The sequence below is a fragment of the Dermacentor andersoni genome, chromosome 6, assembly GCF_023375885.2.
Source record: "Dermacentor andersoni chromosome 6, qqDerAnde1_hic_scaffold, whole genome shotgun sequence".
Taxonomy (NCBI): Eukaryota; Metazoa; Arthropoda; class Arachnida; order Ixodida; family Ixodidae; genus Dermacentor; species Dermacentor andersoni.
Window position 1 is genome coordinate 79,750,166 of NC_092819.1, and position 12,529 is coordinate 79,762,694.

The following is a 12,529-nucleotide window of genomic DNA, read 5'->3' on the forward strand; positions in this document are numbered from 1 at the left end:
AATACACCATGAATTTACGCACGTGGCACACCACGACGGGGCTGCAGCCAGGTGGATGATAATTTTCGCTTTCATGAACTGTCCTTCACTTTACGGTCTTCAGCAAAACTGATTTGCCACGTCGAGTGCAAGCCGATGCGGAGGTATGGCGCCTCAGAAAGAAGGCCAAAATGAGTGATAGGCGAAAGTGCCATTTCGACATTCCCGCATAGGCTTCGGATTATATCCTACATATTGCTAACTGCATACACGCTGCCTAGCAAGCAGCTCGTTTCTAATATATCCGAAAAGAAATGGCTGCGAAGCTTTTGAATATAAGCGAACATTGAAATTGGCAACAGTTTTCGAACTTTTTGACAAGAACTAGTAAAACAGAGAAGTAAATATTCTAATTTCCTGCCTCGCCTCCTTTTAAATCTGTTCTATGCACTGTGTGGCGCTGTATGTGTACAATATGCTGCATGTTATGCCTCAAGACGCAACAACCACGTTCTTGTGTCTTATTTCACAAGTTCTTGTGGTTGTTTTTTCTTGCTTTGTGAACTTATTCTCTATGCCGGCTTGCAGTTGACTCTGGCCAGCGCAAGTTACCGTCGAATTAGTCTTACAAACTTATTGAATGGAACGATGTATCAAGTCTTTGCAAGACTAGACCACGGCCGATGGACCTGTAACAGAGACGCTGCACGGAGTATCCGTCTGCGGTTGGAGTGTAGCGCAGACGTGAACTTTGTGTTTGTCTGTACCCATGTAAGTCGGCCGTGCGTACGTGTGTGCGCATGTGTGCGCGTGCGTGTGTATGTGTTTGCGTGTGTGCTTGCGCGTGCGTGCAAGTATGTTCATACGTGCGTTCTTTCCCCTTGTCGCCGGTCTTACTTAGGCTAGAGTGCCACCATTCTATCAAACAGCGAGAATTAACCGATAAATCAACAAATTCAATGCTTTTAGTTCCAAAGGGCTGGTGTGGTTTTCATAATTATTCGAGGCGTACGCACGCATCTTGCGGAAGACAGCGGCAGTGACTGTCTAAGCCTGACAGTCTTCTGGAAGTTTTTGCGCATCCTGCGTGCTTCATGTAAACTGACATTGCGTCTTCGCGTGTTGCAATAGCTCCCACGCTAAGTTAGGGCGAATTCGGCAAATCGCACCGGTGCGCACCGGGCTGCCCTGGTGCAACGATGATTGGATTAAAGGGCGCAGGAGGGCGCCGCGGGGCGCACCAGTGCTCTTTGCCGAGGATGCCATTAGTTTCGCTTTTAGTATCGTTGCTAAATATACAACGTCCAATGAATTCCCACATGCTTGTTCTGAGGCTTGCTAAGAGTTGCAAATGTAACGAAATTCAGTAAAATAAACGCCCATGGCACCATTGTTTTTCTAAATTTTTTAAACACGCAATACTTTTCGTTGTGACTAATGGATGTTGCGATGTCGGCTTTGGCTTGCTATAACGTACAAATCAATGTCAGAAGCGAGGCTTATTATTAAGATAATTGCTTTATTTTTATTAACTAGCCGAGGTATTGCGTCAGGATCGGCTGCCAGAAAAGCTAAGGATAGCCAATATATTATAGACTTGGAATGGCGCAACATTATGTGGACGGCCAAGGGAATGTTTTGTCTGGCTAGAACGTATACAGTTGGAAAGGGTGTGCCTTGTCATTGTTAATGATTTTGGTGTCTAAATGGCTGGCTTGCGCGATTGTGCGTTTGTAAGCGAGAAATACTGACACCGCTAAGTTGAAAGCTGACTAGCAGTGTTCATGTCATGACTCTATAATGAATGCATGTGCTACATTAAAGAGAAACAGTAGCACGTGCTTTAGAACGTGGTCTATATGCGACGTGCTTGCTTCATCAAACAGTTGTTGCTAGTTGGGCGTCGTCGTCTTTCTTTAGCAGTGCTTCATTTGTGGCGACATTATCGTCCGCGTCAGCATTTACCTGAAACGAAAAAAATGTCGAAATCAAAATCACAGCCCGCCACTCCTGAAAAACAAATTGTGATAACAAGATAACAACAAACAGGCTCAAAAGAAAACAGCACTGCTTCTAAGCCCTATCGCTAACAGTACTTGAGCAGGATATATTTAAGTCGGTGCGCAGCCACGCTGAACACCAGGTGAAACGAGCTGCAACACTACAACATTGGTGGAAACATGATGACAAGACAAAACACAATGTAAGAAAGGGAACAGACAAGTGTCTTATAGCCCATCTTAACTTGTGTTTCCTCTTCTTCCTTAACTTGTGTTTCCTAACTTGTGTTTCCATTCCACCAAGTGCTGCTGTCAATCATAACCGTGCTACAACACGTGACGTTACAAAATCGAAATGCAAAAAAAAAAAAAAAAAAATTCACGTGGAAACTCCATTGGAGTTGTCCAAGTAGGCGCAAGCATTGTTTCACTTGCTCCTCTCCACGCAGCCCCTTGTCAGTATCAATTTTATCAAACTTGATACGATCAGCATAAGCATTTATCAACGCTTATCGGTCGTTACGTACCTTATCGGACTTGATCCGGCCCATATCAACCCTTATCGGTCCTTATCAAACTTACAAGAATTGCTCCGACCATTAAAAGCCATTCTCGCTCCCCAGCACCTTATTCATCCACCTCGAACCGTTATCAACCGTCATGAGACATATGAAACCCCTCATCACTTCATTAAAATTTGATTCTAGGATTTCACGTGCCAGCACCACGATCTTATTGTGAGACACGCTGTAGTGGGGATTAAATTAGACCACCTGGGATTCCTTAACGCGCACCCAATGCACGATACACGGGCGATTTTGCATTTCGGTTCAACGAAGTTGCGGTTGCCGCGGCCGGGAGTTGATCCCGCGACCTTATGCCTAGCAGCGCAACGCCAAGAGATAGAGATAAAGGCTAAGGAAAGACAGGGAGGTTTACCAAATTATATATCCAGTTGGCTACCTTGTATCGGGGAAGGGGGAAATGGATGCGGCAGATGTAACTGTTTCTGTGGGCGCTGTCACAGAGTCCGCGAAGGAATTACATAGTACTACACAATGTTAACGTCCCACTAGTATGTTCTACGTCACACAGTGCACAGTCACAACTTGCCACAGAGTTCGGTGTCCTTTACATACCACAGCAGTGCCTTGATAGTGGCTTACGCTGATGTTGGTCTAAACCAGTTTCAAAGAAGTTTAATTTCCATGAGTGGGCACTTGTGCAATTTGTCTAGCGTGGTTGAGAGGGTCGATCTTTCCGGGTTGAGGCAACGCCATATCGACCACGGCGGGTGAACGAAAGGCTATTCAGAAAAATAATCGCTTTTGAAGTCGGTTACTTGTTATTATCAGCTGGTGCGCTGGAAATAAACTAATGTTTTACAAAGTGCGCAAACACCAGCCACCAAGGAGTAACCCGATGCAGAAGGGGAGCAACAGAATCGACAGGCTGCGAGGTGCAAAATTCACCGCCACTGCAAAAATTGAGTATGTGTACAGACTGATCTTAAACACGTTAGTGATACGCGCTACAAATTGTCGTCCCGGGGGAAGTCCCTGCATGCGCGCTTAGTTTGCCGCCAAAACGAATACTCTCAAAACCATTAAAACCAGTGTCAACACATAAGAAACAACATAAACGCCTTGCAAAACGAGTTCAAAGGAGAAAGCGCATGGATATGCGCCTTGGTGTCGGTAGTGCAGTCTCTCTCTCTCTCTCTCTCTCACTTTTTTTTTCGCATCAAACATATAGAGCCCTAGAAGTCTTTCTGTTTTCTTATAAAACACTGAAACGAGGCTTGTGGATCCTAAGCACCTTCGTGTTATTATGAGTGTGTTTTGTCACACAAAAATTGACCATTTCTCTCGAAATCGATCCCATTGCTTCGCAGTTCTGTTGTCTTCTTAAGAATTCGCACTTTTTTTGCTCCTTTTGTTTATTGCCGCTAGTTTCCTGATGTACTCTCATTTATGAAAGCAGTATTTTGGCAATGTGCACCTGACGGAAACAAAGCCACGACATATTATCCGTTTGAGTCGAGTAATATACAGTGTTCTCAATATTCTGTATTTTAAGCAATAGATTTGAAATATCAAAACTTTGACTACAAATGTTAACAGTGAAATATAGCCTCACAGAAAAAGTAGTAGATTGAGACGCATAATAAACTAACCTTTTGCTCGTCGCACTCCATAATTCCTAGTTTTGTCCAAATTTTTACAAACCAGCTGTTTAAAAGACTCGAATCTGCTCGACGCTGCCTGTTCTCACCTGTAAAGCGAGAGGTAACCAAACTGGTTAAACGTCAAGGTCTCTTACTTTCCTTTAGCGAATAGTCGTTATTCCATTCAACAAAATTACTCGCATTAGACCAAAATAGACACAATATTCCTCTTTAAAAAATTCTACATGCTAGTATTAGCACACGGGTGTAGCTTAAAAATATATATCGAATTTTCATTTGTTTAAATTATATGAATCCTAGTAAGCCATTTTTTAAGGGTTTCAAGCATGATAAATATTTAGTGAAGTACGAAACTGACAGAAAAACTTAGAAAGCACGGGGTAATCGCAATATTATTAACTCAAAGGTTCGCTTGAATGTTAAGCAATAGTATCGTGTTTTTCTTACATTTCATGATGGTTTTAACGACATTAGCAAAGTCATTTAGCTGAAGAGGCAGCATATTCTTCCTATATTGTATCTAATGTCGAATAAAACAAAAGCTAGTCTCTTATGTGAGCATGACGATAAATGATAACATAAAACAGACCCTAACTTAAAGAAACTTTGTGCCGATCACCGAAGCAGGTACTCCAATTGCGTAGAATGATGAGTAGGCAGAATTGTATTTCGGCGTTTTCAGGAAGCACACCTGAGGGAGCATGCGCGCGCACCTCTTATTTCGCAACTTGACACCTCACTTCAAGTTGGATGAACGGTGAACGCATGTAAAGTGTCTCACTTAGTTAATAAATTTGGCGTATTCTCCATACCTGCTGCGCAGCTTATCAAGATTGCTAGGACAACTGTAGCCTCGGTACTGAACAGGCAGCTCCAGAAAGGTGAAATTTGGAAGAAAACTGTGCTATCCTGTGACCTGCAGGGATAAAAAATAACGATAGAACGGCACATTTCTGAGACATCTAGTGTAGCCTGTGCCAAAGCCACCAAAGTGACTAGCCATAGACGGTATAGCTTACTCTGTGATGTCTAGCCTGCTCACAGTTGCGTAAGCAGTAGTCGAAATCTCTAGAGAGGCTGGCGAAGTCTCGCAGTAATGCTACATAGCTTTGTAGCGCCGAGAAATCCACGCGCAATGGAAGATGTCGAGTCTAGTTAGCAACAGTCATAATCTCCGGGGCTTTGCTATTTAACGCAACAGAGCTCTCTGCCGGGCTCCGGCAAGATCTATCCCCTTCACGTACGTCACACAAACACCTACGCGCGAATCCTCAAGATTAGGATATTTATATATATCCTAATAGGCATAAAATATAGGCATAAAAAGCTTACAAAGCTCTCCTGTATTAGAGGAATTGTACTCTTAATCGTGTATACGTGTTCCAACGGGGATAAAGCCATGGTTTCTTTTGTCGTTGAATAATTCTGTAAAAGACAAGGACGAAGACCTAACCACCTATAAACTAGGTTCAGTTGGAGCAAAGGTATGCATACGGCATGCTACGGCGACACTAGGCTACGGCGACACTTGTTGCTATGCAGGAGCAGAGTTCGACCTGCATTCGTGGGAAGCAGACTGCGGTGCTCAAGCAGCCGCTGAATAATACGAAGGCCAGTGTGGCCAGCGTGGCATGGGGCCGCACGGTAGGCGAATCTAACAGACTGCCGAAAAAGCGCATTTCCTGTAAGCGGCGCAGTGCTTTTTACCACAGTCACTGTTCGCTTCTTTTTTTTTTTTTGCACAATGCTCATGCATATCCTGGCCAGCTTACATGGCGCAGAGAGCGCCAATTCATCACCAGTCTTGTTTGGGGCCATATGCTAGGTGCTAAGAAAGACAATGCAAATGTGACCTTACCTAAACCTTTGGCTTTGAGATTTAGGTGGTTACTGCTTGCTTCACATGCATATTTTGGTTGATCCCCCCCCACACGCACACGGACACGCGCGCGCGCACGCACGCACGCACGCACGCACGCACGCACGCACGCACGCACGCACGCGCGCACACACGCACACGCACACACACGCGCGCACACACACACACACACACACACACACACGCACACACGCACGCACGCACGCACGCACGCACGCGCGCACGCACGCACGCGCACGCACGCGCACGCACGCGCACGCACGCACGCGCAAGCGCACGCACGCGCACACACGCACGCGCACACACGCACGCGCACACGCACGCACACACACGCACGCGCACACGCACGCACACACACGCACGCGCACACACGCACGCGCACACACGCACGCGCACACGCACGCACGCACACACGCACGCGCACACGCACGCACGCACACACGCACGCGCACACACGCACGCGCACACGCACGCACGCACACACGCACGCGCACACACGCACGCGCACACGCACGCACGCACACACGCACGCGCACACACACGAGCGCACGCACACACGTAAGCGTTATGCGTAAGCATTATTTGGCTCAGCTGTGACTTTTATTTCACTTGCTTTTGCTTACATGCTTTTCTAGCTTATGCGCATCTACCCATGGCCTTTCCGGTGGCAAAGAAGGCTGGAGCTTTAGTAGATAATTGTCAGATTTTTCTCGCCGAATGCAGCCCCTTCAAAGCGATCGCGCGAATTGAGCCGGAACGAAGGGCATGAGCGTGCCTCCACAGAGCAGAGCGGGAGAAAAGGAACGCCAGCGGCCGCAGTAGCGCGTGGGATATTGCGTGAGGGAAGAGTGCATCGTCGCGATGCCATGTCACCCTCACTGTCGTTCTCGCAAGCCTGTCTTATGCAGTTGTACCTTGTCCACGCAAGCTCTCACCTGCGATCCAACAGCGCCTCGGTATGGCCCAATGAAAACGCATCGAGCGCCTCAACGCACTCGCTCGTTGCGCCACCCGAAATTTCACGTTGGCCGACACCCAAATCTCATGTTGACCCTCTTATACTTCAATTGGCCCATCCCTACTATAAACTTCCCCACGGATTTTCTAAGGTGCCTTATATACTTCTGTATTTACTGTACGAATTACTGTACGTACTGGACGAATTTTTTTCTTGTGTATAGTTTCTTATCGCTTATAAACCTACCCATCATTTTCATTTACACTATTAAAAGGAGTGTAACTTTGCACTCCTTTTAACTTAACCTTAATTTTTATTACTTTTTATTACCTTAACTTTGCAAATTACGCATTCTTGGGCAAATACGAGACATTGAGCTTTAATATCACTTGAAAATCATTTACGCATCTAAAATTATCCGTGGCTCTGCTATCGTAAACACCAGAGCCCAATGGAGCAAGGGTAATGTGAGTAAGGTAATGCCAAATCGCACACATGACACACGAGCGCCGGGAACGCGTACCTATGGCATCCGCGATTTGCGTGGCCAACGCCTTAGTAGACAACGCGGTTGTTTCCACTCTGTACGGAGCGTCGGGTGAGGAGGACATCGAGGCACCCTAGCAGCCACCGGAGAAGAACACCCCTTCTCCCTAGCCTGACCCCCCCTGCTTAGAGCGTCACAAGAGAGGGCACGCATCCGGGCCGCGTTCCTCACTCGCGTGCTCGCCACTCCTTCTCCCTCAACTAGCCTCCACGCCCCCTCGCCGCATCGCTATGCTGTGCGGTGATATTCTTATACTCTGCTTTCATTCTTTCTCAGCTCTCTCTCTCCTAGCTCGGCGAAGCTGCGCACGTCAAGAGAAATCCAACGAGCCTCTAACAGCTCCACTTTAAAAACACGTACAGCACTTTTGTCTTGCAGCCTGTTAAGTACACTGCAGTAAAACTTGGCTAAAAGAAATGCGCCCCAACACCCTAGCAACACTCGCCTAGATGCATGTACCCTTCCATCGAATAAAGAGCCCGTTGTTAGAGAATACAAAAGTGTTTGAGAGGTAAAACTTGATACCTTCGATAAAGCCTCCACTAGGAAGCAGCAAAAATGGATAAAGGCAACTTTCCCCTTTTTTCAATGAGCTCTGGGACTGCTACAAACAGGTTCCAAATTGCGACTGAATTAAATAGCTTTTCAATAAAACAGAAATCGTCGCTCTGGCACAAAGCTCGTTTGGATTGAGCAAGTTCATGACATACATGTACTTTTTAGATAGCAAACGGGTACGAAGGAGCCAGACCTTGTAGCGATCGCTATAAGAACTCCCTAATTTCTGCCAGGAGCTTCTTTTAGTGATAATGACCCTAAATGGTACATCTAGCGTGTGCGTCCCTTCGCGGCGAAGAACACAAGCAGAGCTGCGCTATCACACTGCTTTAGCGCTATTTCGAGTTCCTGGAGTTTCAGATTCCTTAGAACTTTAATTGCTTGAAACTTGGCCCATTTAGGTGAGACGTTAATACTTTCTTAATTCTCAGTTGTTCACGTACCAAAATCACGATATGGTTATGAGGCACGCCATAGTGGAAGTGGGGAAGGGAGGGGGGGTTCCGGAATAATGTTGACCACCAGGGATTCTTTTAGGTGCACGCAATGCCTTGCACATCGGCGTTCTTGCATTTTGCCGCTGCAGAAATGGGGCCACCGCGGCCGGGATTTGATTCCGCAACTCCCTGCTTAGCATCGAAACGCCAAAGCCATTAAGCAACCATGGATGCTCGCGACATGTAAAAAGGCCTAAAATTCTTCTCAAAGGCTTTAAAGCGTGCCTGCCAACGCTCCTAATTTTTCGTAAAGTCTAGAAATCTGGACTCGTTTTACGATTTTACGAATTTTCTGTGCAGTTTGCTGAAAAGAAAAACAGTTCGCAAATGCGCTGTGCTTGTCGTTCTCGGGACCTTCCTTTGGAAGTGTTCTTATTATATCAGAACGCAATAGCAACACATAATCCGAAAAAAAAAATATTGGGAATTACGTGCCGAAACCACGATCTGACGATGAGGCATGCCGCAGTGGGTTACTCCGGAAATCTCAACCACCTGGGGTTCTTTAACATTCACCTAAATCTAAGTGCACGGGTGTTTTCGCATTTCGCCCCATCGGAATGCGGCCGCCGCGACCAGGATTCGATCCCGCGACCTCGTGCTTAGCAACCCAACGTCATAGCCAGTAAGCAACCACGGCGGGTCACATGATCGGAGCAAGCTTGTCTCAACACATACCTAGCGGCCCAAGCTGCTACACAACTTGGGTCACTAGTTCGATGTAAGAGGATAGATAGATAGATAGATAGATAGATAGATAGATAGATAGATAGATAGATAGATAGATAGATAGATAGATAGATAGATAGATAGATAGATAGATAGATAGATAGATAGGTTCAAAGCGGTTCAAGTTGGCAAAGAATGCTAATGGCTTTAAAAAATCCAGACATACGCGTTTATGCACCTGTCGGTCTGAATAATCTGTATTGTGTGTAAATATTGGGGTTCTCTTGGGAACGGAATTAACTATGTGCAATTCCTGCACAATTAGTACCTGTGTTGCATTGAGAGAAGAGTGACATTTTTCTTGTGGTTAAAAGAGCTGCTGTTTTCAAGGCAGTAGTCGAGATTCACCGGCATGTGCAGGGGTTTGTGTCCACTGCTGATTCTCTGCCACATAAGGAAGAGTTGAATGGCGAACGTGATCAGCGTAGCGGTGCCAGCGCCCTGTAATATCGCAACCACATCAGGAGTTTATACATATCATTCGGAACGCTGCATGCTTAATTATCATCATCATCATCATCGGCATCATCATCATCATCATCATCATCATCACCATCATCATCGTCAAAACAACAACAACGGCCTATCTTCATGCCCACTACAAGACGAAGGGCTCTCAAAGTGATCTTGAATCCCGCCTATCTTGCGCTAGCTGATTCCAACTTGCACCTGCTAACTTCCTAATTTCGTCGCCTCACCTAATCAGCCATGGTGAATTTGTGGTCGTTTAGCAGATAAAAATCGCGCTAAAGAAATAGGCCATGGCAAGTCTAATATTTCAGGGTGATTTGCGTCACCTATAGCACCCATAGCCAGGCAGTCTCGTACTTCAGACTCAAGAGAAATGTGCAGTGTTTATGTTTGATTTAAATTTTTTTTCAAGAATGTTAAACACGAAGTGTCGTTTGTTCAAAGGCACAAGTGTACTCAAGGCTGACGTGACGCGTACGTCATATGCCCATAAAGTCATTTGGTCTGTCGATAGTTATTTTGCACTTCAGTTCTCACAAGAGTGCCAGAAGGAACAGAACCAGTCATCCCAAATCCCTCGTCCCTTATATATTCGCGGCCTGTATGTTAATTTAACCTAAACAATACAGAAGTGTTATCTGTAGACTAGGATGCTTTAAGCGCAGTGACTTCAAGAACTATGCCAAGAAATACAGCGAGGTTATGCTGGCATTATACAGAGAACACCGCGAAGAAATAAAGGTGACAATGTTCTGACCTTGGAGTGCACAAACGGGCATGTGATGGCCAGGATCAGCAGTCCGATGCAAGGACCGTTAATTGCTGAGACCACCATAATTACGGCCTGCAATAGAGAAATGAAAGAAGATCACGGTTTACTTACTATGAACAAATAGCGTCAAGACGGCGCGGGATGGCAGGCCGTTGTGTTCGGGAATTGGTAGCGTGCTCGCTCTTTCTCCACTTGGTGGCACATGGTTTCACCATGGATGTTCTGTCCATTACAATTGCGCTTTCAAATGTTTTGCCTTTATCCCTTTTACAGCGAAGCTGTATACCTCTACCGTCCAAGGAAATTTTCGTGTCATAAGCAAAAAAATCCCCATACGTGGACCGATCCCGAAGAGAGTGCAATGGCGTGCCGACCCGCCGCGGAGGTACAGTTCGCCATTAAGGGGCCCACATACATAGCTTCGCTGGTCATCCTTCTTCACAGAGTGGAAGGGCACTGAGTTTTTTTGTATGCTTCTGTCGCTTGTGTATGGTAATAATTTTGCTCCTGTTTACATTGTCTATTGCTGATATATATATTTAACCACTTCTGCTACAGCTATGTCATAGTGGGTTATAGTATGTGGAAATAAGTAAATAAATAAATAAATAAATAAATAAATAAATAAATAAATAAATAAATAAATAAATAAATAAATCGGTGAGTACGCTTACGGAGCTACCTGGTTATACTAAAACGTCACCGCTAAGAACGTTTTCGAGAAGGGCAGATAAATTTTGATAGGTTTGTTTCCGCTCTCTTCGCGTCTTGGCTGACCATGGTTCCATCGGCTGCAAAATGAAACAAGGGCAGTGCGTCGAGAATTCGCTCTGCGTCTTCCATCGGAAGATGTGGTAACGCCTTCGTAGGCGACACATAGGCCTCTCCGTTTAGCTATGAGACACATTTTATGGATTCCGAAAACCGTAACGTTGAATAAAAAACCGGGCTAAGTAGGGATAAACATAAAAGTACATTTACCCTAGTTACAGATCCCAAATAGACGCAGACACAGCTGTAAACAGTCATGATGATGCCAAGAAGGAATGCTGAAAAGAAAAGGTGTGCTTTCTTTAGAAAATATTTACTGAGAAGGCACGCAAAGCTTTACAAGAAATTAGTGATAGTGACCCCAGGGATGTCTGTCATGATCGTAAGAGTTTGGCATCTCAATTTAGTTAAATGTTTTGCATTAAGAAGACATTGTCTTTGCATCTTTCCGAATAGAGTTCAGGGTAACGATGATTATAAGCGATCGGGTTTGGGAAGGTGTTGCCATTTCGTAGAGGAATAATTTATTACGTCGACAAAATTTTCACAATCACAGTGTGGTGAATGTGTCGAGATAATTATGGTTTCGCTTCTTCTTTCTACTGAAGACACACTTCACATTAATACCCACATTTAGAGGGTTGAAAGAGAGAGAGAGAGAGAAAGGAAGAAAAAAATGCCGATTCCATGCACAGTGAGAACCAATGTTACGCAAGACACTTTCATTGTACTTGATGTTCTAGTATCGTTAGAGGTTCCGCACATTGTTACCAGATGGCACAACGTGTCCGTTGTGGCGTGACTAGAACGGCAGGTAAACGCGCGACGAAAACTACGGGATGGCGACGACGGTGGCTTTCACATGATGGCGTCGATGATGCCATGACAGTGACGACGATGTCATGACTAAGGAGGTGACTACAGTGACGTCACGTTTGATTTATTGAGTTCCGAGCAACAACAAATACACCGCGGCAGCTTATCTTTTAATTTCTGCATGAACCACACAGAGGTGTGTCATACATTCCGCAGAGGAATGCGCAAGTGGGAGTTTAACCTATTCCTTATACTGAAGGGTTTACGCCTACGATGTCGAGTAAGAGATTCCGAAGTGGAAGATTTGCAAAGAAGGGTATTTGGTTCATTGTCAAAACGAAGTCCCCTCACCACCCCCCGCCCT